The 24,604-nt window shown below is 49.4% G+C and overlaps 1 protein-coding gene across 1 annotated transcript in view; it reads right to left on the reverse strand.

The window, feature by feature from the left end:
• ACTL8 (actin like 8) overlaps window positions 1–18,139 on the reverse strand; it is a 42,626-nt gene extending 24,487 nt beyond the window's left edge. Inside the window, exon 1 of the mRNA XM_032787564.2 lies at window positions 17,851–18,139. The gene's annotated coding sequence lies outside the window, so the exon portion shown is untranslated. The remainder of the gene's footprint in view (window positions 1–17,850) is intronic.
• Window positions 18,140–24,604: the final 6,465 nt, after the last annotated feature.

Genomic DNA, 24,604 nt, shown 5'->3' on the forward strand with positions numbered 1-24,604 from the left:
AAAATTCAGCCTCTCCACACATGTGGGAAACCCTCAATTGTCTAGAAAAAGGGGAAATTGCTCAGGGCAGGCACTGGAAATGTCACCAGAGTGGTAATGGAAAGATTAAGAGCCATTTGCCTACTAAAGACATTTTAAATAAATAGCTTTAAGAGGAGAGGCTTCTGCAGCAGCACGAAGAGCTGACAGAAGCCAGGTGGGTGCATATTTTAAGAAACTTTTTAGAGTCAAAGAGTCTCATTGTTATGCCTCACTGCAGCAGTCACTTGCAACAGCATGACTAGACTTAACCCAAAGAGGTGGGCAGATCACCGAGTCAGTGTGCTGCCAATTGCAGCAGCTTTGGCACAGTGGAGAACAGCCCTGCCTGCCTTCCTAGCCTTCCCTCCTTCTAGACAGGGAGATCTCCTTTACACAGGAGTGCACCACATCATTGTGCTCACTGTCAAATGAGTGTTTGACTCCTAGGGAAGTGACCAACCGCTGGCTATAAACAGACCAGCAAGGTCCAGGGAGTACAGGCACTGGAAGCCGTAGAAGCCAAGGCATGTCTTAGCGCACTTTGCAATCACCATGTGTCATGAGAACTTCTGCAAGTCCAGGGGGATGATCCAGTCCAGTGCTTTACCACACCCATGCTAGTTACTTGTATCTGGAAATACTTAAGTTTATTAGAAAATATTTAAATAAAGATACAAAGAGTTTGATGTGTCAGTCAACTGCTGGCTGAATGGTGTTATCCCAATAATGTAGCCCAACATGAATTTGGATATAATACAGTAAAGCAGCAGGGAGCCCTGGGCCCTTTAAAGTGCTGCCGGAGCTCTGGCAGAGATTTAAAGGGCTCCAGGCTCCCTGCAGTGGCTGGAGCACCAGGCCCTTTAAGTCACTGCCAGGGAAGCCAGGCCAGTCCTACATGGTGACCTTGCTCTTGCCAGTACACTGGCCTGACCTGATAGAACATGGTCTCACCTATAAGGCAGTGAGATTTTTTTGCCTCCTAAGGACTGCATTATATTGGGGTAGTTACAGTAAAACCCTCAGTTATGAACACTGGGGTTATGCACTGACTGGTCAACCACCTCCCTCATTTGGAGCCAAAATTACAAAATCAGGCAGCAATTGCACCAGTGCATTGGGAGCATGCTGACTATGCTGTTTTACATACAGTAATCATATACCCATTACAAGAGCACTGCATTGGCATATCTAGCCTCAGCTCCCAACGTGACTGCCACAGCCAGCCAGCATCCCAGTAGAGCACCTACAGGCCACAGGTCTGCTCTCCCTTCCCACACCCCTCCTGCAAGGTGCAACTGAACAAAGATACTTCCCCTACAGAGCAAGTTCTCAGGACGCCCAGGGAGATCTGTCCCGTGTGGTCTCCTGAGCCACCCCTTCTTCCCTCCCTCATCTCCAGTCTGGATTTCCAGCACTCAGCAGAAGCGAGTGTAGAAAGCTTCTTCTTGTCCTGCATCTTGCTATTCCAGGTCCCCTCCCCAACTCCATTAAGGGAACTGCCTAAAGCCTGACAGATCCAGATCCTCCCCTGATGCCCAAGTTGGTTTACATGCTGCCAGATTCAGAAGTATTCACTACATTCCAACTCATGTTAAGTTAGGGGATCACCACTGAGATTCTTGTCCTTTCAAGGAATGCTCTAGAAGGCCAAGGCATGTTCCATTCTACAGAGTTGCCAGCTAGATCCTTTCTAATCCAGAATCTTGACAACTGACATTGCAGCAGTGGATAAAGCACACAGAACAGAACTGGATATTCAGGTAACATGCAGAGCCTGTACTTTGGAGCCCAAATGTGACTTGAGAAAGCCCTTGAAGGCTTGATCTTGGCTAGTCTTCTGAAAGTAGGCTACCAGACTCAGATCTTCAGACAATGGTATGGTTAGCAGTTTGCTTTCTCCCCCCAGTGGTGTGCTCAGGAAGGTATGGGACACCTTCTGTTAAAACCTCATGTTATCCTGGCAAGGGACACTTGCTCTGTTTGGAGAGCCCTGCCACGAGCCAGCTTGTTAAATGGAAGAGCAGGTAAACTGAACACTTGTTTTAACTAGGGGCTGCCCTAGGTATTTTGATGTCCCCAAGCACTGCAGGCAGGCTGCCCTCAGCAGTTTGCCTGCAGGAGGCCCCTGGTCCCACAGATTTGGCAGCACACTTGCAGGAGGTCCATCTAAGCCATGGGACCAGTGGACCCTCCACAGGCAACCTGCCTGCCACCCTCACTGCAACCATCAGAACACCGCCCCACAGCTTGCTGCCCCACGCATGTGCTTGGCATGCTGGTGCCTGGAGCCACCCCTGGTTTTAACCCTCTAGCATTAGAGGCAAAGTTCACTTCTAGGAATGGTTGGCAAGAATTGCTCATTTAGGTAACAGGCAGATGCAGCACCAAGTAGTTGGACATCAGTCCACTATAGTATTGTCTAGGCTAGGGTTTAAGGTATGATCATAGAATATCAGGGTTGGAAGGAACCTCAGGAGGTATCCAGTCCAACCCCCTGCTCAAAGCAAGACCAATCCCCAACTAAATCATCCCAGCCAGGTCTTTGTCAAGCCTGACCTTAAAAACCTCTAAGGATGGAGATGCCACCACCTCCCTAGGTAACCCGTTCCAGTGATCTTAGTATAGGAGTAGGCAACCAATGGTATGCATGCCAAAGGCAGCACTCAAGCTGATTTTCAGTGGCACTCATACTGCCCAGGTCCTGGCCACCAGTCTGGGGGGCTCTGCATTTTATTAAATGAAGCTTCTTAAACACTTTAAAAACCTTATTTACTTTTGTCATAGCTTCCTACTCAGATTTGAACCTTAGCATTCATAAACTGAGAAGCTAGCATGAACCCTCTAAGCTTAATTACCAGCTTAGATCTGATATCGCTGCCACCAGCCAGGAATTTCCAGGGCCTGACTCCCTCTCTGGTCTCCCAAAACCTTCTCTGGGGGACCCCCAAGACTCAGAGGCCCTGAGTCGGACTCAGAGGCCCTGAGGTCTCACACCAAAAGGGAAAACAACCCTCCTCCCCTTGTCTCCTCTTAGCTCATCCCCAGCCTCCCCTCCCTGGGTTATTCCTGGGCGATACTGTACTTAAAACTCCTATGAAATGGCAAAAACAGAGAGAGCAAATTTTACCTCCCCCCCTCCTTTCAGTCCCTGAGGCTGCACAGAATCTCAACCTAACCGTAAATCTAACACAAAGATAAACTCCTTGAATGCAAAACAGAGGGGGCAATTTACCTTCCCCCCCTCAGGCTATGCAGATCAAACCTAGTCAAGCTAACACAAAGATTTCCCCCTCCCTTCGTTCCTTAGCCTTAAGGCGAGAAAACTCAAACAGGTTTTAAAAAGAAAGCTTTATATAAAAGAAAAGAGACAAAAATATTCTCTGTATCAGGTTGACAATACAGGGTCAATTACTTAAAAGAAAAATATGAACAAACAGCCTTATTCAAAAAGATATCCAATTTAAACATTCCAGCAAACTACACACATGTAAATACAAAAACAAACAGCCTATTGTTTTGCTACCTTTGTACTCAACTTCAAAACAGAAGATTAGAAGCTTGAAGATAGAAAGATCCCTCATCGCTGAGATACAGACAAAAGACACAGACCCAAACATTCTGTCCCTGAGCTTTGAAAAATCTGGTTTTTTGATTGGTCCTCTGGTCAGGTATTTGGTTCCCTTTGTTAACCCTTTACAGGTGAAAGAAACATTAACCATTAGCTATCTGTTTATGACAACTTTACATACAATAGTTTAGTTCTATATTATAGACTTACATTTTAACATTCTTTAGAAGGTCTTGCTATATTAATTTAAGGTTTCACGTGCCAGTAGAGTGAATAAATGAAGACTCAGCACACTACTTCTGCAAGGTTGCTAACCCCTGTCTTAGCACATTATAATTGACATGTCTTCACCACTGTTTTGAAGAGTTAGACAAGGCATACAGTAAGATGGTCAAGCTAAAGCCTACATTTCCCCATTGAGCTTGGGTAGTTTCACAAGTATGGCTGATGGTCACGAACACTCAGTCTAGTCTAGGGCTGAGACACCATTCAATCCTGATCTGGATAAGGCCTGATGAACCGTTAAGGTAGTAATTCCCTGACACAGGTACCACATCAGTAATTATACCATCCCCAGGGCCAGCTCCAGGGCTTTTGCTGCCCCAAGCAGCAAAAAGAAAAGCTGCAATTGTAATCTGCAGCTCTACCACCACTTCAGTCTTCAACAGCAATTTGGCGGCTGCTCCTTCACTCCCTCTTGGAGCAAAGGACCCACCGCCGAAGACCCAGACATGCTGCCCCAAGCAGCTGCCAGCCCTAATCATGCCTTTGGAGATTCTTGACCATTGGTCTCACAACTCCCTGCATTTGCAGTGAGAGGGGAAACAGCCTGTCTTGTTTCAGCCATAAGCCAAGACTTGGTCACTAATCAAAAGCATCAGTCTGTATTTGTGTATGGGTTTGGCTACACTTGCAAGTTGCAGCGCTGGAACTTACCAGGTGTCCACACTTACAGAGCTCAGCCAGCGCTGCAACTCCCTTCCTGCAGCACTGCCTGTACACCTGGTCTGCTACAGGTGTAGCACTGCTCATCAGGTGTGGACACTCACCAGCGCTGTTATTGGCCTCCAGGGTATTAGGAGGTATCCCACAATTCCTGTATACAACAAACCGGAAGGTACTCCCCGGAGCTACTTATCTAAAAAACAAACAGCTGCTCTTTGCTGCAGCGAGCGAGCCAGCCCAGGCTTTGCAATGTTCACAGCTGTTTGCTTGAGGAGACAAACAGCACGGGGGGGGGAAAAGAGGGGGAGGGAGTCTGTCAGAGGAAGCTGCTTATCTTGGCCTGAAATGGCCTTTTTAACATTTAAGATGGGTGATTGAGAGAGGTGGTTGGAGGAAAATGGCCGGAATTTGCCAAGGCAGGGAGCTGTCACAGTGTCTGCTCCAAAAATCCACTCTGTCTCCCGCAAGCTCCCTGTCACACTGCACCCCACCCCCCTCTTTTGAAAAGCACATTGCAGCCACTTGAACGCTGGGATAGCTGCCCACAATGCACCACTCCCAACAGCGCTGCAAATGCTGCAATTGTGGCCACACTGCAGCACTGGCCGCTGTCAGTGTGGACACACTGCAGCGCTGGCCCTACACAGCTGTACGACCACAGCTGTAACTACCAGCACTGCAAAAATGTAAGTGTAGCCATGCCCTCTGTCTGTAAAAACATGCCCATACCAAGGTCAGGCACCCCAAGTAGTAACATGGGCTCTTCCCATGTAAACTCCACCCCTAGTTCCTCTCTGTACCCACCCTAAAAAAGCCACAACTAAGGGTCACCAGCATATTGCTAGCTTTGCTCTTGGACAATCACTGCCAGCTGGCCACATGATCAGGGATTGACAGGTTACTGTTTCCTCTGGTACCAACCCTCTGAAGCTCCAGTGGGGGTGCAGAAGAGATTCCACCCACTCTGAAGTGTTCAAGTTAGATGTTACAACTAAGCAGACAATGCCATTAAAAGAACAAAAACAGGACCTACTGAAGTGTCTCTCACCCCTAAAGTTAACCACCACCACAAGTGTTCCCACCAAAAATACTTACAAAATGACATTGACTGGGGGGAGGGAGATGAAGCTGTTGACTAGCTCTAGTTACAGCCTGTCTTTCTGTTGATTGAAGGGTACCTGAATGGGCCACACTGACCTGTACTGTCTGAAAGGCTGCAATTCCTGTTGTCTTTAGTGCAGGAGGCAGCAAGCCAAATGCAGACTTTGAAGCACAGCCCCACTCCCAGAAAAGAGATCATGGGGTTACAAGCTTTTGTTTCAGCTGCACTAACAGCAACATCAGTAGGGAGATTTCCTAGCTGCTGCTGGTGATGCCCCCCTCCAGATGCCTTCTGACTGTTTCACATGCCACCTCTGTGGAGTGCAGGTCAAATTATGACCAGTTCAACACCTGCAAACCCGTTGTCTTAAAAGGCAGAGTCAGGGCTCAGTTTGATCCTGCAGTTAGAACTTTGTCAGTGGAGAAAGAGTTAGAACTCCCTCATTAAAATAATCAGGGAGAACTCTCAAACAGCTCATTTAGAAACAATGTTTATGGGTTGGTTTTTTTTTAATAAACGTAGCTGCTTTTCAGTCTATTGTGGCATTTTAAGGGCAGCACTAACTCAGCAAAAGCTGCAGCACGCAAGGGGTTAACCAGCCAGCCCCCTCATTTAGCGATTCAAATGAATCTGTGCCTTGTTTTGGACGGCTGCCCTTCTGCAGCTCAATCAAGTTAAATAAGCAATTGGAGCAGGTGAAGGACAGGAGCTCCTTGAATCATTAGGAAGGAAAACAAGTGCTGAAGTGCCTTTCCCAGGCAGGTTTAAGATTTCCTTTGCCCTCCTAAGGCTGCAGCAGCAGCTGGATGCAGTGGAATGTAGCCTTCAGTCCTCTTTAGGGAGAGGATGGTTACTGAGCAGCTAACCTACAGTGCAGTCAAGAACTACGCTGCTCTACCCAGACTGCTTAGTTATGCTTCTGTGCCATAATGGGGCCCCAATCTGCTTTGCACAGGCCACTAGTCAAACAGGGAACCCAAGCCCTCCTCTGGGTAGGCTGCAATTCCCTGGAGGAGGAAGCTAAGAGGGCATATTAGACCCATGCTGATCACAAATTATCAGGGTGGGAAGGGACCTCAGGAGGTATCTAGTCCAACCCCTTGCTCAAAGCAGTAGCTATCTCCAGCTAAATCATCCCAGCCAGGACTTTGTCAAGCCTGACCTTAAAAACCTCTAAGGAAGGAGATTCTACCACCTCCCTAGGGAACCCATTCCAGTGCTTCACCACCCTCCTAATGAGAAAGTTTTTCCTAATAGCCAACCTAGACCTCCCTCACTGTAACTTGAGACCATTGCTCCTGATGTAGTTCCAGAATCTAATCAGGGAGCAGTTCACATAGCTTTACACAACACCCCTGGCCAAGCCTGTTCTCAGGCTGAGCCTTACACACTTAGCACCAGCCAGGCAAAGATTTCCAACCTGAGAGAGGAGAAAAAACCCTTTCCTAGCAATTCTTAGGCTAGGAGACAGGGCTCAATCAGTCTTGGTAACAAATATTCCCACTTGCATAGTCTCATTTAAAGGTGAAACTCATACATCTGCCATTAAGAAGGTAGATCAGATGCCACTGAAACAAACAGGCTAATAAATAACCTGCCAGGAATCTTACAGCCACTGCTCTAGGAACAGCCTTTTCCCCAGGCCCTCAGCAACCAAGGGAAAAGACTAAAAGCCACTCCTTACCTGCTCAGCTGCCCTCACAAGGAATGGAAGGATAACCTCTCCCGAGCCCAGGGGCCTGCTTTTATGCAATAAGTCTAAGAGGGCCCCACCTCTCTCTTAAAGTGCCAGTGTCCCCCATTTAATTTGGCTACCACCACCGTCTCCATTGCCTTCCTTCCCCGTTGTGTCTACTTCGAAGGCAGAGACTCTGCTGAACATAGTGGAGCAGCAGTATGGCCTAGTGAATAGAGCCAGCATTCAAGAAGCTTGGTTTCCATTCCGGGCCGGGCTGTGCAACCTTGGGTGAGTCGCTCGGTGCCTCTGTTTCCCCTCCCACTCTTTGTGTATTTAGACTGTGAGCGCCTCAGGGCAGGGACTGTGTTTTATTGTGCGTGTGTGCAGTACCTAGCGCAGTAGGACCTCCGAGTGTAACTGTTGGACAAATAATAGCCTTGAACCCACGTTTTCATCGGCCCAGCCTGGGGAGACTGGTCTGGATGCTAGACAGTCATTCCGGTGGGTAATTAAACACCAGCTGGGAAATGAGTGGCAGAGGATACAAAATGAGACCGCCACCTCCATCACTGGTTGTTCTTGCTGGGGAGAGATCAGACGCAGGGCTTGCCAATTAAGACTGTCCCCAGTCCGAAAGCAGCAATGTCAGCCAAACAGCGGGAGACAGCTCCTTCCTAGGGCACGCAGCTAACTGGAGCAGTTCTGTTTCCCCTGCCCCCCACCTGAAAGGCAGAGAGAGAGGATCGCTCTCTCTTATTATGCATTCCCCTGAGGGCACAGGAGGCTTTTCAGCAGATTGAAGGTGAGACCAATGTTAGAACTCAGGAAGGGAAGAACATGGGCTTTAGGAAGACAAAGTGGATGCCAGGGCCCCAGACATAAAAGCAAGAAAAGATGGAGGTGGGGGTGGGGAATATTTGTATAGATTAGAAAAAAGAAACAAGTATTTAATTCAATGAACCGGAAAGTCAATACATCTCTAGATACACATGCAGGCTAGAAAAATCACATACTACTTAACTGTAAGGTGCTACCCCGGACTGAAAATTTCCCACCACCCCCATTGCTCAGAACTGGGGTGGCTCAGCTGCACACTAGCAGAAACCTTGTGCAGTCTCCTTCACAGTTAGCCCCGGCTAGAGGGTGCCTACTATAGCAGAAACAAAGGTCCACGAGATGAATCCTCATCTAATAGCAAAGGGCCCAATCTCTGGGCCAACCAAAGATAAACGAAGGGAAGGAGCAGCGCAAAGTCCAGCAGGCCCCTGAGATAATGAGCTGCTTTGACAATGGACTCGCAGATGCTCTCAACTTAGCATGAGGATATTGACGCTGCCAGTTATTAAAAATCCAGCAGCATCACTTCCATCTTCACTGACTTGAGCATAGCGAGGTGGCTCTGCTCCAGGACCTTATCTCTCCCAGCTGGTAGCAGAGAGGAATTCACGGGAGTCATCGCTGCTTATGGGAATTACTAGTAATGACATTCGATGGAAGATAGTCTCTCAAAGAAGGTGGTGGAAACCCCATTACTCAAGATGGACAAGGCACTGAAGAAGACAGTGTATGAAATAACCCTCTGCTGGCTCAAGGGAGGCATTAGGGGAATGAACAGATCGTTTTATCCATAACTGCAGCTAACGTTCAAAACTCAACTAGCGGGGCTACTGGTGAGTGACAATTGCTTCTGCCCTCTAGTGGTGGAGCGTGGTGTTCCTACCACACTGGGACACTCTGTACCTCGGGGGAACACCCTACACCCCTGTGTTCATCTTTATAAAATGACTGAGTGGTATCCACTGCAAAGTTTGTCATGTCGGGTGTCTTCAGAAGGCTCATAATGCACTGAGTATGGTTGTTACAGTAATATTATAGTAAAGTTATAGGTTATAATTTCATGCATATAGTTATGAGGCTGAAAATGTGTCCTCATGGCTTAAAACAAGCCCAGGCAAAAACTCTCCAAGAGCAGAGAGGCAGTTCACACCTCATCAGGGCATGGATGGGACAAACCCAGCCCAGCCTCACAGGAACAAAGGACGTTGGCCTAGGCAACAGCAAATGGATCTGTTAGACCAGTGGTTCTCAAACTTTTGTACTGGTGACCCCTTTCACATAGCAAGTATCTGATTGAGACCCTCCCCCCTTATAAATTTAAAACACTATTTTATATATTTAATGCCATTATAAATGCTGGAGGCAAAGCAGGGTTTGGGGTGGAGGCTGACATCTACATGATAGCAACTATACCAGCATAGTTATGGCAGCATAGTATGCTGGCAGAACCTCGGAACTCCGCCTTCTCAAACAATCGTAGCTACATCAGTGGACGCAGTCTTCCATCAACACAGCTGTGCATCCACCAGGAATTAGGTCAGCATAGCTCGGGGTGTGGTTTTTTTCACACCCCAACATACTGTAGCTGTGTTAACCTAATTTTTAAGTGGCCAAAGGCCAAAATTAAAAGCCTTGAACCTCTACCATGCTGCATCTTATCTAGTCATTTATGCTGGTGCAAAGTGGGTGTAAAAGGCTGCTCTTCTGATGTGGTAGTGCTCTGCACCCCCTTTGCTCCAGTGTGAATGGTTGGAGTAAATTCACTGGTGTAAACACAGAAGATGAAGGGTGAGGGTGAATCTAAGCCCTGAACTTCACCTCCAGTGATGCTGCAAAGAAAACTGCTTGACTGTGATGCCCAATGAGTCTGCAGCCAGACAGGCTAGAAAACTAGCACTGAGCAGTGTGAACGGCCCCAGCTTGACTCAAGGATGCATTAATTGTGAAGCCTAGCGCGAATCAGTTAAACATCAGCACTGCTACCTAGTTCATGGCAGTCGCTTTTAGCTTGGGATCACGAAAGCCGTGTCACCACGTGTATCCCTTTCATTCTGAGCCCCAGCCCCAGCCCCCACCTCTTCTGATCTCTGAGGAACACGGGGAGAGATTTCAATCCTTCTCTCACACGACAGTGCAAAATGTTTATCTTTATATATTTTTATTCATGTATTTGCATGTATGCAACTGCTATGAAAGGCAACTATCCAAATGATCTAGTGATTGCTGGCACAACTTAAACATGCAGCTCAAAAACACTAATAAGGATCATTATTTGTGATACAGCAGCATCAGAGACTCCAGCTGAGAATGGGGCTCCATTGTGCTCGGGGCTGCACATGTGTACATAGCAAAAGACAGCCCCTACCCTGAAGAGTTTGCAATCTGTTTAGACACAGAGACAGGGGAAACAGAAGCGAATGGATGTGAAGTGATTGGCTAGTTACACAGAGCAGGGGTTGGCAGTGCCTGGGTTAGAACTCAAGTTCGCTGGAGTCCCTATCATAGGATCACAGCAGCGTAAGGCCTGGTCCACATTTCAGAGTTAGGTCAACATAAGGCAGCTTACGTCAACCTAACCCTATAAGTGCCCACACTACAACGTTGCTCCCGCTGATGTAAGTCACCCACTCCACCGACCTAACAACTCCACCTCCATCTCCACCAACAGAGGGGGCCTAATGCGGACATGAAAAAAACACAGGCATTACTGCAGTGGCTGTCCATCAACCTAACTGAGATCAACTTAATTTTGCAGTATAGGCTTGCCCTAGGACTGGAAGAGCGCTCAATAGTTCATCTGCTCCAGCCCCCTGCACTCAAGCCAGGCCTAAGTAATAACTAGACTGCCCAATGCCCCATCCACTGCAGAAAGGAGCAGCACTTTGCCAAGCACTCAAAGCCACTAGAGGAAGTCATGAAATGCAAGTGCTTCCTTCCACGAATGCTCCCCACGCTGGCACAAGCTAAGTCCTGGTGCGCAGATGGAGGGACGTGGATTCGCCCGAGCTCATAAGGAAGTCTGTAACCTTATTTAAAAGTCACTTTTGCTCATAATTGGAGGCACTTACCCCCTCAGATACATCATTTGCCTCACATCAGTTTTATTACTAGTAATAACTCTCATCAATTCCTCAACAGATGGAAATTTTATTTGCCTAATCATTGCCATTTGACTTACTGTGGAGCTGCATACGGCGGCTCAGGGCAGAAATGTTCCAGCAGAGGCGATGGCTGTGGGAGAGCCGGGAACGTGGCATTTATTGCCAAGGCCACCTTGAAGATTTGTGGATTTGGGAGGAGGCTCCATAAAGTTGCTTCTTTTGCATTCCCTCCCCCAGCAACAGCAACCATTCAAATTATTATGTGCAGCTAGCTGAAGAGCTGCTGCTCAGGTGTTTATTCCGTAATCCCTACGGCGGGCCTCGGAGACAGCTCTACTCTCTGTTTAATGGCACTGCAGTGCTTGGTTGGGTTAACACAGGGTGCACGTTTCCTGCAGATTGCCCAGGGGATATCCCATAGGCCCTATTGAAATGGCATGTTGTGGTGTCTTAGATTCCTCTCAGGTGTATCTCTCCCCAGACAATGCCGGGGGGCTCTGCCGTTAGCAATGCTCTTAGAAGAGCTCTCGCTGGCGCTCCACACTAGAGGTAAGATGGCATCTTGAGCAGAGCTGGGCATCACAGATTTTTTTCAAACCCACGAATCAAAGTGTTTTCACCTTTGGGGAATTTCTGGGTGGTTGTGGTTTTGTTTTGATGGGAACAGCTGAGGGAAATGGACACACGGCATGTTTTCATGTCACCAAAGCTGCAGTTTTCACTAAAATAAAAACTTGGGCTGAAAAATATTGCCCAGCTCTGATCTTGAGGTCTATTGACCGGCCAAAGATAGAGGCTATATGGGGGCATTATTCTGACTTCCAAGAAGGGGATCGGGCACTGCCTGCCTGACCGCTCTCCAAACCCCACCAGCTAAGCCTGGAGAAATGAGGCACTTATACAGCAAGCTAGTTAGACACTTGTCCAAGTAGGGGAGTGGTCCCATAGCCTCCACAAGGAGGACTTTACGCTGCCCCAGGCATTTAGATTACTGGGTCTAACTCCTCTAGGGAAGCTTTGGCAATCTCAACCTAAATCCCCAGCAATACAATCATGCCTCATTTCCAGCATCTGGCATGTGGAGAAGTTCCTAAGAGTTTCCGGAGTCACCAGCCAAGCTTGGTAAGGAGGTCCCCTTCCATGGTGGCAACTCTCTTCTACAGACCTTCCCTCCCTGTCTCCCCAGCTCCCCTCTGCGCACAGTGAGATGTTCAGTTATTGCTGCGCACAGATGTTGACAGCAACGCCGCTGACTCTTGGCACAGATCCCTTATTGCCATGATCTCACGTAGCTGCTACATTTTCAGTAAAGTGGGGCCTACTTCCATGAAATCCCATGGGATTTTAGGGGCCAGGCCATGCACTGGATTTTTTTCCTGACTCCGTGACGTAGTTTGCATTTGTCTTTGTTGAATTTTGTCTTGTTGATTTCGGACTAATTCTCCAAATTGTTGAGGTCAGCTGAATTCTAATCCAGACCTCCAACTTGCTAGGAGCCCTGCCCAGCTTGATGCCTTCTGCAGATTTTACAAGCGTACTCCATTATCCAAGTTATTAAGGAAATATTGAACAGGCTTGAACCCAGGACTGACCCCACTAGTTACGCCCTTCCAGTCTGAGAGCAAACCATTGATAACTGCTTCTTGAATATGGTCTTTCAACCAGTTGTGTACCCACCTTACAGGATAGGATAGGAGCTGTGAGGCCAAAGCTCAGAGACCCTAGCCAAATGGGAATGCAGACTATGGCCGGATCTGGATGGAATTTCACCTCCTCCTCCTTTGGCACACCTGACCCCATTCATAGGACTGGACTTGAAGTCAATGACTTTGCTTGAAATGAAGGATTTCCCCATGATTAAGGCCCTAGCGTGGGACACAGAAAACCCAGGTTCAAGTCCTGCAGCTCCACAGACTTGTGTGACCTTTGGCAAGTCACTCAGTCTGGCTGGGCCTGAGTTCACCACCTCTACAATAGAAATAATCGTTCCTTCCTCCGTCCTGGGGGCACTATGATTAAAGATTGTAAGATGCTCATCTCCTACATTAATGGGGCCTATATAAGTACCTTCAATAGATTTCTGCAGCTCTGGCAGAACGACCCTCCACAACAAGACTCCATCATCCTGATTTCAGCTGCCCACTGGCAATTAACGAGGCTGCCTTTAGTTACCATGGCTACTGATCATGTTTCCTGGCTAATGACCTAACTTAACATGGGATCTTTGAATCAGGGACCCACCCTGAGTGATGCAAATGGCATTGAGAGAATAATTATAGTAACATCTCTGCTTTTCTATTTATTTTTAAATGAGGCCACAACCACCCTAGAGGCACAAACAGTCCTATTTCTCTGCCACTCCTTCCCCTCTCACAATCCTCCTTTTCCTCATCCTAACTAGGTATTTATATGGCCCCCATAACTACAGTATCTAAGGCCAAGATTCTTATTTAGCCACTGAAGGCCTATTGAAATCAATGGGCGTTAGGTGCCTAAATACCTTTGAGGATCTGGACCTAAGAGCCTTGTTCACACTAGCCCTGTGATATGGGGAAGTACGTTGATCCACATGCTATAAATGATATCGCTGAAGCGCTGGGAGACTGAGTAACATACCCACGATCACCGAGGAACCCTACGGAAGAAGCAGGAAGTGAATGTGGATCTTCCAAATCTCAGCCCAGTGCATTCCCCACAAGGCCAACCTTCCTCCATTCACACCTCCTTGGAGCTTCCCATTAAATACTGAATTTAAAAGCAGCCCTGAATTCAATGGCAATCACCATACCACAGCAGACACCCCAGACCTGAAGTTAGAGGGTAGCTAGGTTGGGCTCAAGGCCCATTAAAATGAAAAAGGGGACCAGCTCTCCAAGGTTCTGGTGTGGGCCCATTTCTGGTCAATAAACCAGATCCTCAACTGGTGTAAAATTAGCACAGCTCCATTGCCTTCAACAGAGCGATGATGATTTGCACCAAGCAGAGGATCAGGTCCATATATTGCAAAACTCAACACATTTATATACATTCTACAGTTGCCCACCTGTTAAGCAGGAAAATCTGTGAAATTAATATTGCATCTTCTTCAACCTATTCAAAGAGCAAATGAAATGGTGGCACATCATCTCTGGGAGAAATTTTTTCATGTTTCAATTACATTTTTTGTGATATTTCCCCTGTTTATTGACCATTTATAGAGGCGGGAGAAAGTTTCAAATCTCCATGAAATTTCAAAAAATGGTAAACAACCTCTCCTGCTATCCCCCCTTCCCACCAAAAACAAAACATAAGAGCAGCCAGACGTGGTCAGACCAAAGGTCCATCTAGCCCATATCCTGTCTTCTGACAGTGGCCAAGGCCAGCTGCCCCAGAGAGAATGAACAGAACAGGGAATCATCAAGGGATCCATCCCCTGTCTCCCGTTCCCAGCTTCTGGCAAACAAAACAACAAGAGGAACATCACACCACCCAGGTGGTGGGGGAGGGGATTGTGAGACATTTTGACATTTTATGCAATTTTTTTCCCCAACTAGCTTTACATCAAGGGTGGCCAACCTGAGCCTGAGAAGGAGCCAGAATTTACCAATGTACATTGCCAAAGAGCCACAGTAATACGTCAGCAGCCTCCCATCTGCTCCCCCGCACCGCTCCCAGCGCCCTCTGTCCACCAGCAGCCCCTGCCGATCAGCACCTCCCCCTCCCTCCCTGCACCTCCCTATCAGCTGTTTCGTGGTGTGCAGGAGGCTCTAGGGGGGAGGAGTGAGGGCACGGCAGGCTCAGGGGAGGGCGTGGGAAGAGGTGGCGTGGGGGCAGGGCCTGCGGCAGAGCCAGAGGTTGAGCAGTGAGCACTCTCGTCACATTGGAAAGTTGGTGCCAGTAGCTCCATCCCCGGAGTTGGTGCCTATACAGGGAGCTGCATATTAACTTCTGAAGAGCCGCAGTTTGGCCATCCCGGCTCTACATGTTCCAAAGCAGGTAGCCCCAGACCTATTGCCACCTACTGACCTCCAGAAACCGGTTTTTACTTGTCCGATGGCATCAGCAGAGGACGATGAGTCCAGAGAGCAGATGAAATGTCCAATGTGCAACGTCTTAGAGGTATCCCAGGTAGGCTAAATTGAAATAGTGTCACACCAGTCAAATTGTATCCAATGTATTTGCTGTCCCTCTGAGGGCCAAGAACTGCAAATCCTCTGGCATGATGAGGGAGGTCTCGCATGTAGAGTGAAAGATGAGAAGAAGACTTTGAGGAAGCCACAGTAGAGAAACTACAGCTCCCAGCATCCCATGAGACTTTATGGTTCTTAGTGTCAAACAGTAATCACTTGGCTAGATTCTGATTTCAGCTACCCCAGTGTGTTGTTGGAGTAAGACAATGGTGCCAACAGAGCTCTTCCAAATTTATCCTGAGGTGAGATCCAAATTGGTCCCTTTAGAATCCTTCTCACAACGGGGAAACATTATAAATTATGGATGTCACCGTTTTTTCAACCCGTTTAATCAATTTTTGATGAGTGTTTTTTGAATACAGAGCAAGTTATTAAAACAGCTGATAAGTAGTGTGCCCTTAACCTGTTTTGTTATATATGCAGTGAGGCAGATCTTCAGCTAGTATATATCAGCATTCGTAAATTGACTTCAGTGAAGCTACGCCGGCTTACAGGAGCTTTAGACAATGGTTTTGTACTTGACCATGTTCTGCCTTCAGCTGCAGTGGAGTGACTCTGGAGTCACAACATTTCCAAACCTGGCTCACTGTACTTTGCTATTTAGTTCTTTTTGGAGGAAGCAAACTTCGGGGAAAAGTCTGCAATCCTTTATGCATGGTGTGGAGAGTTTTATGCAGAACTGTTTGACTTCTGCATTTCTAAATACCTAGGCCTGACTCTTCACCAGCCGGGACAAACTGCTCCCACTCTAACTTTGGTGCTGCAGAAGTTACTGACACATGGAGTGAGCCGGAGAGAGGGGACTGAGGGGCGCTGGGCCAGATAGAGCTGGAGGTGTTTGCCCTGCAGCCAATGTTGGGAAGCAGAATGCCTCCACGGGAGCTGTGTGGAGCAGCCACTGCTACATGCTTGAGAAGGCTGAAGGGGGATGGAAGAGGAAGGAAGGCCCTGGGGTTTTGGTAATTTTAATAATAGAGATATACCTATCTTGTAGAACTAGAAGGGACCCTGAAAGGTCATGGAGTCCAACCCCCTGACTTCACTAGTAGGACCAAATACTGATTTTGTCCCAGATCCCCAAGTGGCCCTCTCAGGTATTGAGCTCACAACGCTGGGTTTAGCAGGCCACTGCTCAAACCACTGAGCGATCCCTCCCCCCAGCTGCCGATGCACAGACCTGGGTACAATACCCTACTCAGCCTGGCTTAGCCTCTCTCCGTCTCAGTCTGTGATCTATACAGAGGGGATATTGCACTTCGCTATCACACGCGGGTGTTATGAGAATAAATACATTAAAGAGTCTCTGGTGCTGAGGCCTGTAAGTGGCACAGGTAGCCCCAGACCTACTCACATGTACAGGAGGCAATGGGGGAATTATATGCTTGGTGGGGCAATTGCTCGCCCTCAGGCAGCATGGCTAGTGAGAATCGAACTGGTCCATAGAACGGAAGGACACCGCCATCCTCTGAATCTACACTAGGAAAACCAGCAGATGTGGCCTTCCCCATTTGCGAGGCGCTTTGCTGCTGCTTGTGGGTGAACTGAGCCCTGGGTCACAGTTCACAGCGACTGCCCCATAGCCCCTCTCTGTGTCCAGCAAGGGCGTCCATTCTGGGCTCCAGGCTTCTCAGCCGTCACCTCTCTAGGGTGTGGAGACGCGTGTCGCTCTCTCTCTCTGGACCAGGGCATCTGCAGTCTGCACAGTCCCTGCTTTCACTAGGTGATTCCCAAGCAAAAGATACAGGGCCTAAGCAGCCTCCTCCACGTCTCTCCTCCAAGGTGTTACACCAGCTAACTGCTCCCAGGTTTAAGTGACCACCCAGCTCTTCCTAAGCAAGCACCTTTATTCTTAAGGTAAAAGCACAACAGAGAAAACCTATTAAAACAATACAAGAACCTGCACGTGTGCTAACAGGCTGACCAGAGCTCTCACACACCCCAGGTCCAACAAGGGCCCTAGTTAGTGTTTAATCCTTCAGATCCCAGCGAGGGTTTCTCCCAGGGGTCATGAGTTCATCACAGCTTCAGCTCAGAACAAGCACCCAAGTTCTTGTGGGGCTTCAGTGGGCCCAAGACCTTCCACTCCTTCCCTAAGGATGGGGACCACCTTGGAGCAGAGGTCTGGTCCATTTGCTGGATCAGAAAGCAGGCTCTGAGCTGGTTTGAATTCAGGCTGTTTAACCCAAATCCTTCTCTTTGTCCTGTTGGGCCCTAGAGAATCCAGTCTGAACCAGTATAAGCAAGTGTCTCTCCAGGAGCTGGTAGCTCTCAGGAGGTGTTACAACCTGAGTACATTTGCCTAACCCGTCCCAACTATTCTTAGCTCCTGGAGGGCTGTGGTCCCCCTCTCCCCTGGGATTACATGCAATCCCTCAATAGCACATACACATTTGCATTTTTAATACAAGAAACCTTCAAAACATTTATACCTAACTCAGGAAGGTTTGTCCAGGATATTGCAGGAGATTGTGAATCTCCTTCCTAGCCCCAGGGAGGGGGCATCGCTCCATGTGATGAATGCTGGGAATGCACCGCCCGACCGTCGCGGGTGTGTGGCTTTCTGCTATTTTCTCCATCAGTGGCTCAGGCAGATTTTGTCTCTGAGTCTTTCTCGGCTTGTTGCCGCATTTAATTTTTTTTTTTTAAAGAGCCAAATTAGATTAATCCATCTCTAAATTAATTTGTGGGTTGGTGTGGAAACCGGATCGCCATCTTGGCAGCTCCTAGGGACAAGGGGAAACAAACAACGGCTCATGGCTTAGTTTGTCTCGTGTGTGTGTGTGTGTGTGTGTGTGTGGTTATGTGGGTATATTTGTGTGCATTATGTATGAAGGCATCTTTCTGCGTGTGTGTGTATCATATGTAAGACTACATTTTAGTCTTGGTTATTTTTACTAAAAGTCATGGACTGGTCACAGGCAGTAAAACAAAATTCACAACCTGTGAGCGGTCGATGACTTTTACTATATATCGCTAACTAAAACTTGGGTGGGGAGGCCTCGGGTGCTCTGGCGGGGTGGTCTGGGGTCGCTGTGGGTTCTGGGGGAGGTGGCCCAGGACTTGCTGGTGCTGTCGGGGGGAGGGTTGGCGTGGCTGGCAGGGTCCCTACCGGGCTCCGTGTGTCCTTGCAGCTCCTAGGTGGTGGAGGGGCCAGAAGGCTCCTCGCACTGCTCCTGCCACAAGCACTAGCTGCGCAGCTCCTGTTGGCCAGGAACTGCAGCCAATGGAAGCTGCAGGGGCAGAGCCTGCAGATGTGGGCAGCACACAGAGCCCCTGACTCCTCCACCTACAAGCAGCAGGGCCATGCCAGTGAGAGCTGGGGAGTCCCCTCCCCCAGGTAAGCACCCCCCCCGCACCCTACAACCCCCTGCTCCTAGCCTTGAGCCCCCTCCCATACACCCAAACTGATGCTGCTGACCCAAGGGCTGCCCCCTGAGCCAGCACTGGCCACTACAGAAGTCACGGATAGTCATTTAATCCGTGGCTTCCGTGACAGACTTGCAGCCTTAATCATATGCCTATGTTTGTGTCTAGCTGTGTATGTGTGCGTATGCCTATAAATGTCTGTGTGTGCATTGTGTATAAATGTGTGTGTATGCTGTACAAATCCGTGCAAGTGTGTGTGCTGTCTGTATTTGTGCATACTTTTGTGCACCCTCGTGCGTGCATTTGAGTATATGCCATGTGTGCCTGTGCTCTTGTGTGCGTGTGCAGGTGCATTTTTGCATTAAAACCCAAAACGACCAGACTAAAACAAACCCCTCAGGTCCAGGCCAGCCCTACTGAGTGCACTGCTGTTATGCCAGGGATGAATTTGGCTCATGATTTTTTAACCAGACCAAATTCAACTCTGAACCATACCCACTCTCATGCAGCCAGCCTGCCATTATCCCACCGCATCAGATCCGGGCCTCCGCCTGTTCCCATTTCAGTCAGTCAGCAGCAGATTGCACAGGCTCTAAATTCTGTGCTGACGCCTCACCTGGGATTGCAGAGGGTGTAAAATGAGTGCAGGATTTGGCCCTATTCACTGCAGTGATGCCAGGCTGGGCGTTAAATGGGTGCCGATGTGTCGAAGGGAGCACAAACTGGCATACCTGACACCCTGAGGGTCCTATCCTCAGTCTCGGTCTGGCCACTTTACACCACTCTGGTGGCACAAAGCAGCCCTGGACCAGCTTCCCTGTCCCACATTATTACTGTTGCGTGTATTACGGTAGCACCCAGGGCCCCATACGAGATCAGCTCCCTTTGCGCTAGGCGCTGTACGAACACATAGCAAGCGACAGTCCCTGCCTTGAAGAGCTTATCATCTAAATAGACAAAGCAGACACAGGAAGGGAGGGGAAACAGGCAAAGTGACTTACCCAAAGTCACACAGGAGGTCAGTGGGAATGAACTCAGGTCTTTCTGAGTCCCCATCCAGCCACTAAGATCACACTGCCCAGGAAAGATCCCCCAACATTGCCTCATGTGGCATAAATGGGGACTCCTATGCTTCCTCTCCTACAGGGTCGAATAGAGAGGATGCTTCTAGGTGAAGGCTGGTAACTGCTATCTGCTGGCAGAGTCAGGTGAATATATAAGGATCCATTCTGTGCCAAGTTCATTTCAGCAAACCGGCTTTTCACATTTATTTGCATTACCAACGAGCCTAACGACTGGGTTCTATGCTTCCCCGTCCTGCCGCTGGTGAGCAGAGAAGCCGTGCACCATCACAGGCACCGGTACAGAGAGGCAGCTTAGCCACAGATGAGGAATTTAATTTGTTCTCTGCGTAGGGCTTTATGTATTTGTCTGAGGTTTACAGTAAGCGGGTGGCTCCCTGTCTAATCTGCTTTCATTCCCCTGATGCTTGCCTCCGAGGGGCAGCAGAACGCGAGCTAGGCCGGTGGCGGGGGATGGCGGCTCTCTCTCGCTGCGTGGGTATACACGCTTGGCTTGGCATCCCCTGGTAACTGTAGCCGGATAATAAACACTATGCTGGGAGCAGGCTGGGAGTGATTAAGAACAGGCCGTCCCCCCTTGTAGAGCGAGGATTCGCGTAATCCGCCTTTATGGTGAAAGATGGGCTCGTTTTCGGGTTAACGCTCCAGCAAACTGGCCATTGTGCTGTGAAATGACAGGCTTTAAAGGGCTTGTGTCGGTGGTAAACAACTGTTGCTGGCGGCTTATCGCAGAGCCGCCGCTGGGTTTGCTTCTCGCAGTGGGGAGAGAGCGGCAGGAGCAGCAGTGGATTATGAGCCTCTGTTTGACCCAAACCAAGCCACACAAAAACAACACGCGCCAGTGCTTTTGGCAATTTGATTTCACAGCGTGAGCTGAGTCTCGGCGATTTCCCCGCAGCTGGGGCAGGTGAACAGTGCCGGGCAAGCAGAAGCCCTGCTAATAGTCTGAGATCAGGGCTCTCGGCCTGTTTGTGTCAGCAAACCCCATTACCATGGCCGGGCATGTAAATCGGGCAGTTGTGTGCACAGACTGCTCGGGATGTGGCTGCCCAGCTGGCCTGCACACTCACAGTCGTTTGCGAGAAGAGAACTGGACATCTCCAAGCACATGGGCTCCGTCACTCACACAGCCAGGGGCTGGAGGGATTTAAGATATGAAAATGGGCACTGGTTTTTTTTAAGTCTCAGGAGGGGGCAGCTGGGGATGGTGCTGGATGGAAGCTCTTCAATGAAAGGGATTGAGGGAGGTATTCAGCCCCATGCACACAGAACGCCTGTACACCATGGAAGTCCTCTTCGATTTAAATGGGACATAAGTGGTTCATAGACCTCGGCCTGTCCATTGCTCGTAATAAATCTCCACCAGTTCTTGTGCTAGATAATTTCCGAGCTGAATAATTCTATTCTGCCTCTTTCTATTCACTCCTCAGGCAGTGTCAGCTGGATGTAATGGGCCAGATCCTCCGCTGGTGTAACTCTGTTAACATTACTGGTGTAATTTATGCCACTGGAGCATCTGGCCCATTGTATCCTCTTATCTCCTGTCCTGGACAAAGGTGTGGAGTAATTGCTGCGGGCAGATAAACCGCTTCCATATCTGAGGTGGCTGCATTTCATTGGCAGGCGAAGCAATTCCTTTGTGAGGCTCATTCGCCTTTAGCCAAGCAACAATGTGAAGTCGCTATCCTCCAGCACAGAACAAGAAACTCTGTTCAAATAAGGAAAACAGACGACAACTCTAGCAAAACATCAGCACGGACTGACGGCAGATCAGTGCTGGCTCACAAATATAGGGCGCAACCTACAGAGCCACGTCCCCCACTTCTAGCAGCAGCCTGGGTTTTCTGCTAATTATGATTAATTATCGTTACACTAGCCCCTAAAACAGGACAGAAATTACGGCATGGAAATGAAGAGGACCAGCACATCCATGGAGGACAGAGCTGAGTAGCAAGCCAGGCATTGGACTGGAACCCTCAGGGCAAAAGGCAGGCATGGCTAACATGGAAACGCACAACCGAAACAGAATTGAAAGCTCTCAAAATGACCCTGCAGCGGAGAAAGGGCAAAGATGGAAGGCAGTAGTGAAGGCCCTGTTTTCTGCATGGACTAGACAGGCATGAGAGTGAGTGGGAGCAGTCCCAGGTGAGATCAGTGCAAGGTGCTGTGCAAACACATAGGGTGTGTCCACATGGCAGCCAGAGGTGTGATGGCAGCACACATCACTAGCTTTGACCTAGCACAGGCAACAGGCCCAGGCCCACCACACTAGTTACCTGAGCTGCTGTGGATCTAATCCGGCTCCAAGTGCCACAATCATACCTACCAATGGACCCATAGTTAATATGGAGATATACCTATCTCAAAGAGCTGGAAGGGACCCTGAAAGGTCATCAAGTCCAGTCCCCTGCCTTCACAGCAGGACCAAGTACTGTCCCGGACCGTTTTTGTGCCTCAGATCCCTAAATGGTCCCCTCAAGGATTGAGCTCACAACCCAGATCCCTAAATGGCCCCTCCAAGGATTGAACTCACAACGCTGGGTTTGGCAGGCCAATGCGCAAACCTCTGAGTATCCCTCCCCACAAGTTACAGATGGTCCCTGCCCCCAAGTGCTTACAGTCTCAGGTTGGGGCGGGGAAGAGGGAGAGGGGAGACAGACGCACAATGAGATGATGACGTGACTTGCCCAAAGCTCTTTTCCCAGCACTGACCATCAGCCCCTCTGCTTCTGTCACAAAATCACAGCCCAAGCGGGACTGACATCAAGGGCTGCAAGGAGCAGGTGACTGACAAAGACATTGTAAAACACTGTCCGATCCTCAGCTGGGGTAAATCAGCATAGGCCTACTGACGTCAACAGCACGACGTTGCCTTCCGCTAGCTGGGGCTCTGGCCCCTTGTTCCCAGGATTGATTGGGGACCATTAATATCACGCGCACAAGCCGTCCTCTGCGGGCCGGGGGAAAAGGAAAAGCAGGGGGCAGAGCTCCCTGAAGAAGGAAGGTCTGGGTGTGGATCAGACATCAATGGGCCGAGTGCTATATTCTGGCAGCCCCGTGGACTTCAACTGGGAGCAGAACTGGGCCCATTTTCCGGCTGTGCCTCTGGTACACCACAATACGTGGCTTTGTTTTCTTTATTCATTATTACGATTATTTAAGTGGTGTTGCACCAAGGAGCCACAGTCTTGGGCCAGGACCCCTCTGTGCTAGGCCCTGTCTGAACCCAAGACAAAACTACTCTCCCTGTCCCCACAGATTTACTTCTTTTTGCATTTCCCACGTGGCAGAAAACCTCTTACCCAGCCACGAGCTGAGAAACAGGCTGGGGAATTCATTGCTTCCCACTGAGATGGTATTGGCCATTAGGCCAAACTCCTCCCTGGGGGAATTCTGCTGAGGTCAAAGGATTATGTGAAACAGCTGTGGGAGAGGGGTGCACCAGGCACCTTGGTGCGCTAGTGCCCAGCAGCCATTCAGGGGTGGGGGCAGTCAGTGTGAATTAAATGCAGCTCAGGCCAGCTCCAGCGTTCTCCTTTGGCCCTTTTGCACCACCAAGATGGGTACAAGGGGACCGGGCGGTAAAAGCTAAGCACCTTCAGGAGTACCCGCTGCCCAGAGGTCATGCCATGTGCATTCTAGGGTGGTCACGAGGAGGCGGGGGGGGTCAGGGTGCCTGGGTGGAAGGGTCATGCACCCTGGCAGTTCTCTGCAGGTGTGTGCCCCACGGGGGCTGTGATTACAGAGCATGCAAACACAGCCCAAGCCCCCACCAAACCCTAAAACGCATGCAGGGCGGCCTTTGCTCGCTAGGCTCTAGAAGCCAGGTAGCTATGGGGCGGGTGCAGGCAGAAAAGGCAGCAGGGAAAATGCAAACAGGGGCATGCCCCTGACACATGCTTCCCCGTCTGTATAACCTCACCTGCAGCCCAGGTGTCTGAGACAAACTACCCCTCCCCATACCGTCACAGCCTCTTTGCACACCAAGCTGTGCAAAGCCGAGTATCCCAGCACCGTACACTCCTCCCAAGTGCTGCCAGCTCTCTGAGCCCACCGGGCTGGGTCTGCTAACCCTGGGCTTTTCAATAAACAACACCCCAGTGGCATATGATAACCCAAAAGCTCCAAACGGTAGCATTCAGCACGTTGTGCCTGTGAGCTGCCCCTGGATGACACGGATGGCATTTGAGATCATCACCCATGACAGATTCGGTGCGACAGCCACATTGCTCTGTCTGGTCACCCAGGCAGAGGTCAGCAAACTGTCAGCAGAGGCTGTAAAAGGGAGCAACTGCCTGGCTAATTAATCCTGGAAATCCAACCAGATCCCCCTCTGGAAGATTGCGCCACAGCAGGATCCCCTCCCCAGGGAAAGGGGATTTCAATTGGGAGCATATGACAAGAAGGCTTTCCCAACAAGAAAGGCTTTGCAGTGTTTCTTAAGGATAGTCAGGCTCTGGGTTCACCTGAGCCACAGCTGGATCCCCTCAACAGGGAAAGGTTTACCCTCAACTCTCGCACTCTCCCGTCCTGGGCATTGTGATCTGCATTGTCCTGGAGGAGAACCCCGTCTTGAGGCCATGTCTACACTGGAAGTGTTACATTGGCACAGCTGCAGCTACACTTCTATAGCATAGGCATTTGCTGCCGTGAAGTGAACGGGCTTTTTTCTTCGCTGTAGTGAATCCACCCCTCAAGAGGTGGTAGCTAGGTCGACAGAAGTGTGTGTGCAGAC

Source organism: Chelonoidis abingdonii, chromosome 23 (assembly GCF_003597395.2).
Source record: "Chelonoidis abingdonii isolate Lonesome George chromosome 23, CheloAbing_2.0, whole genome shotgun sequence".
Classification (NCBI taxonomy): domain Eukaryota; kingdom Metazoa; phylum Chordata; order Testudines; family Testudinidae; genus Chelonoidis; species Chelonoidis abingdonii.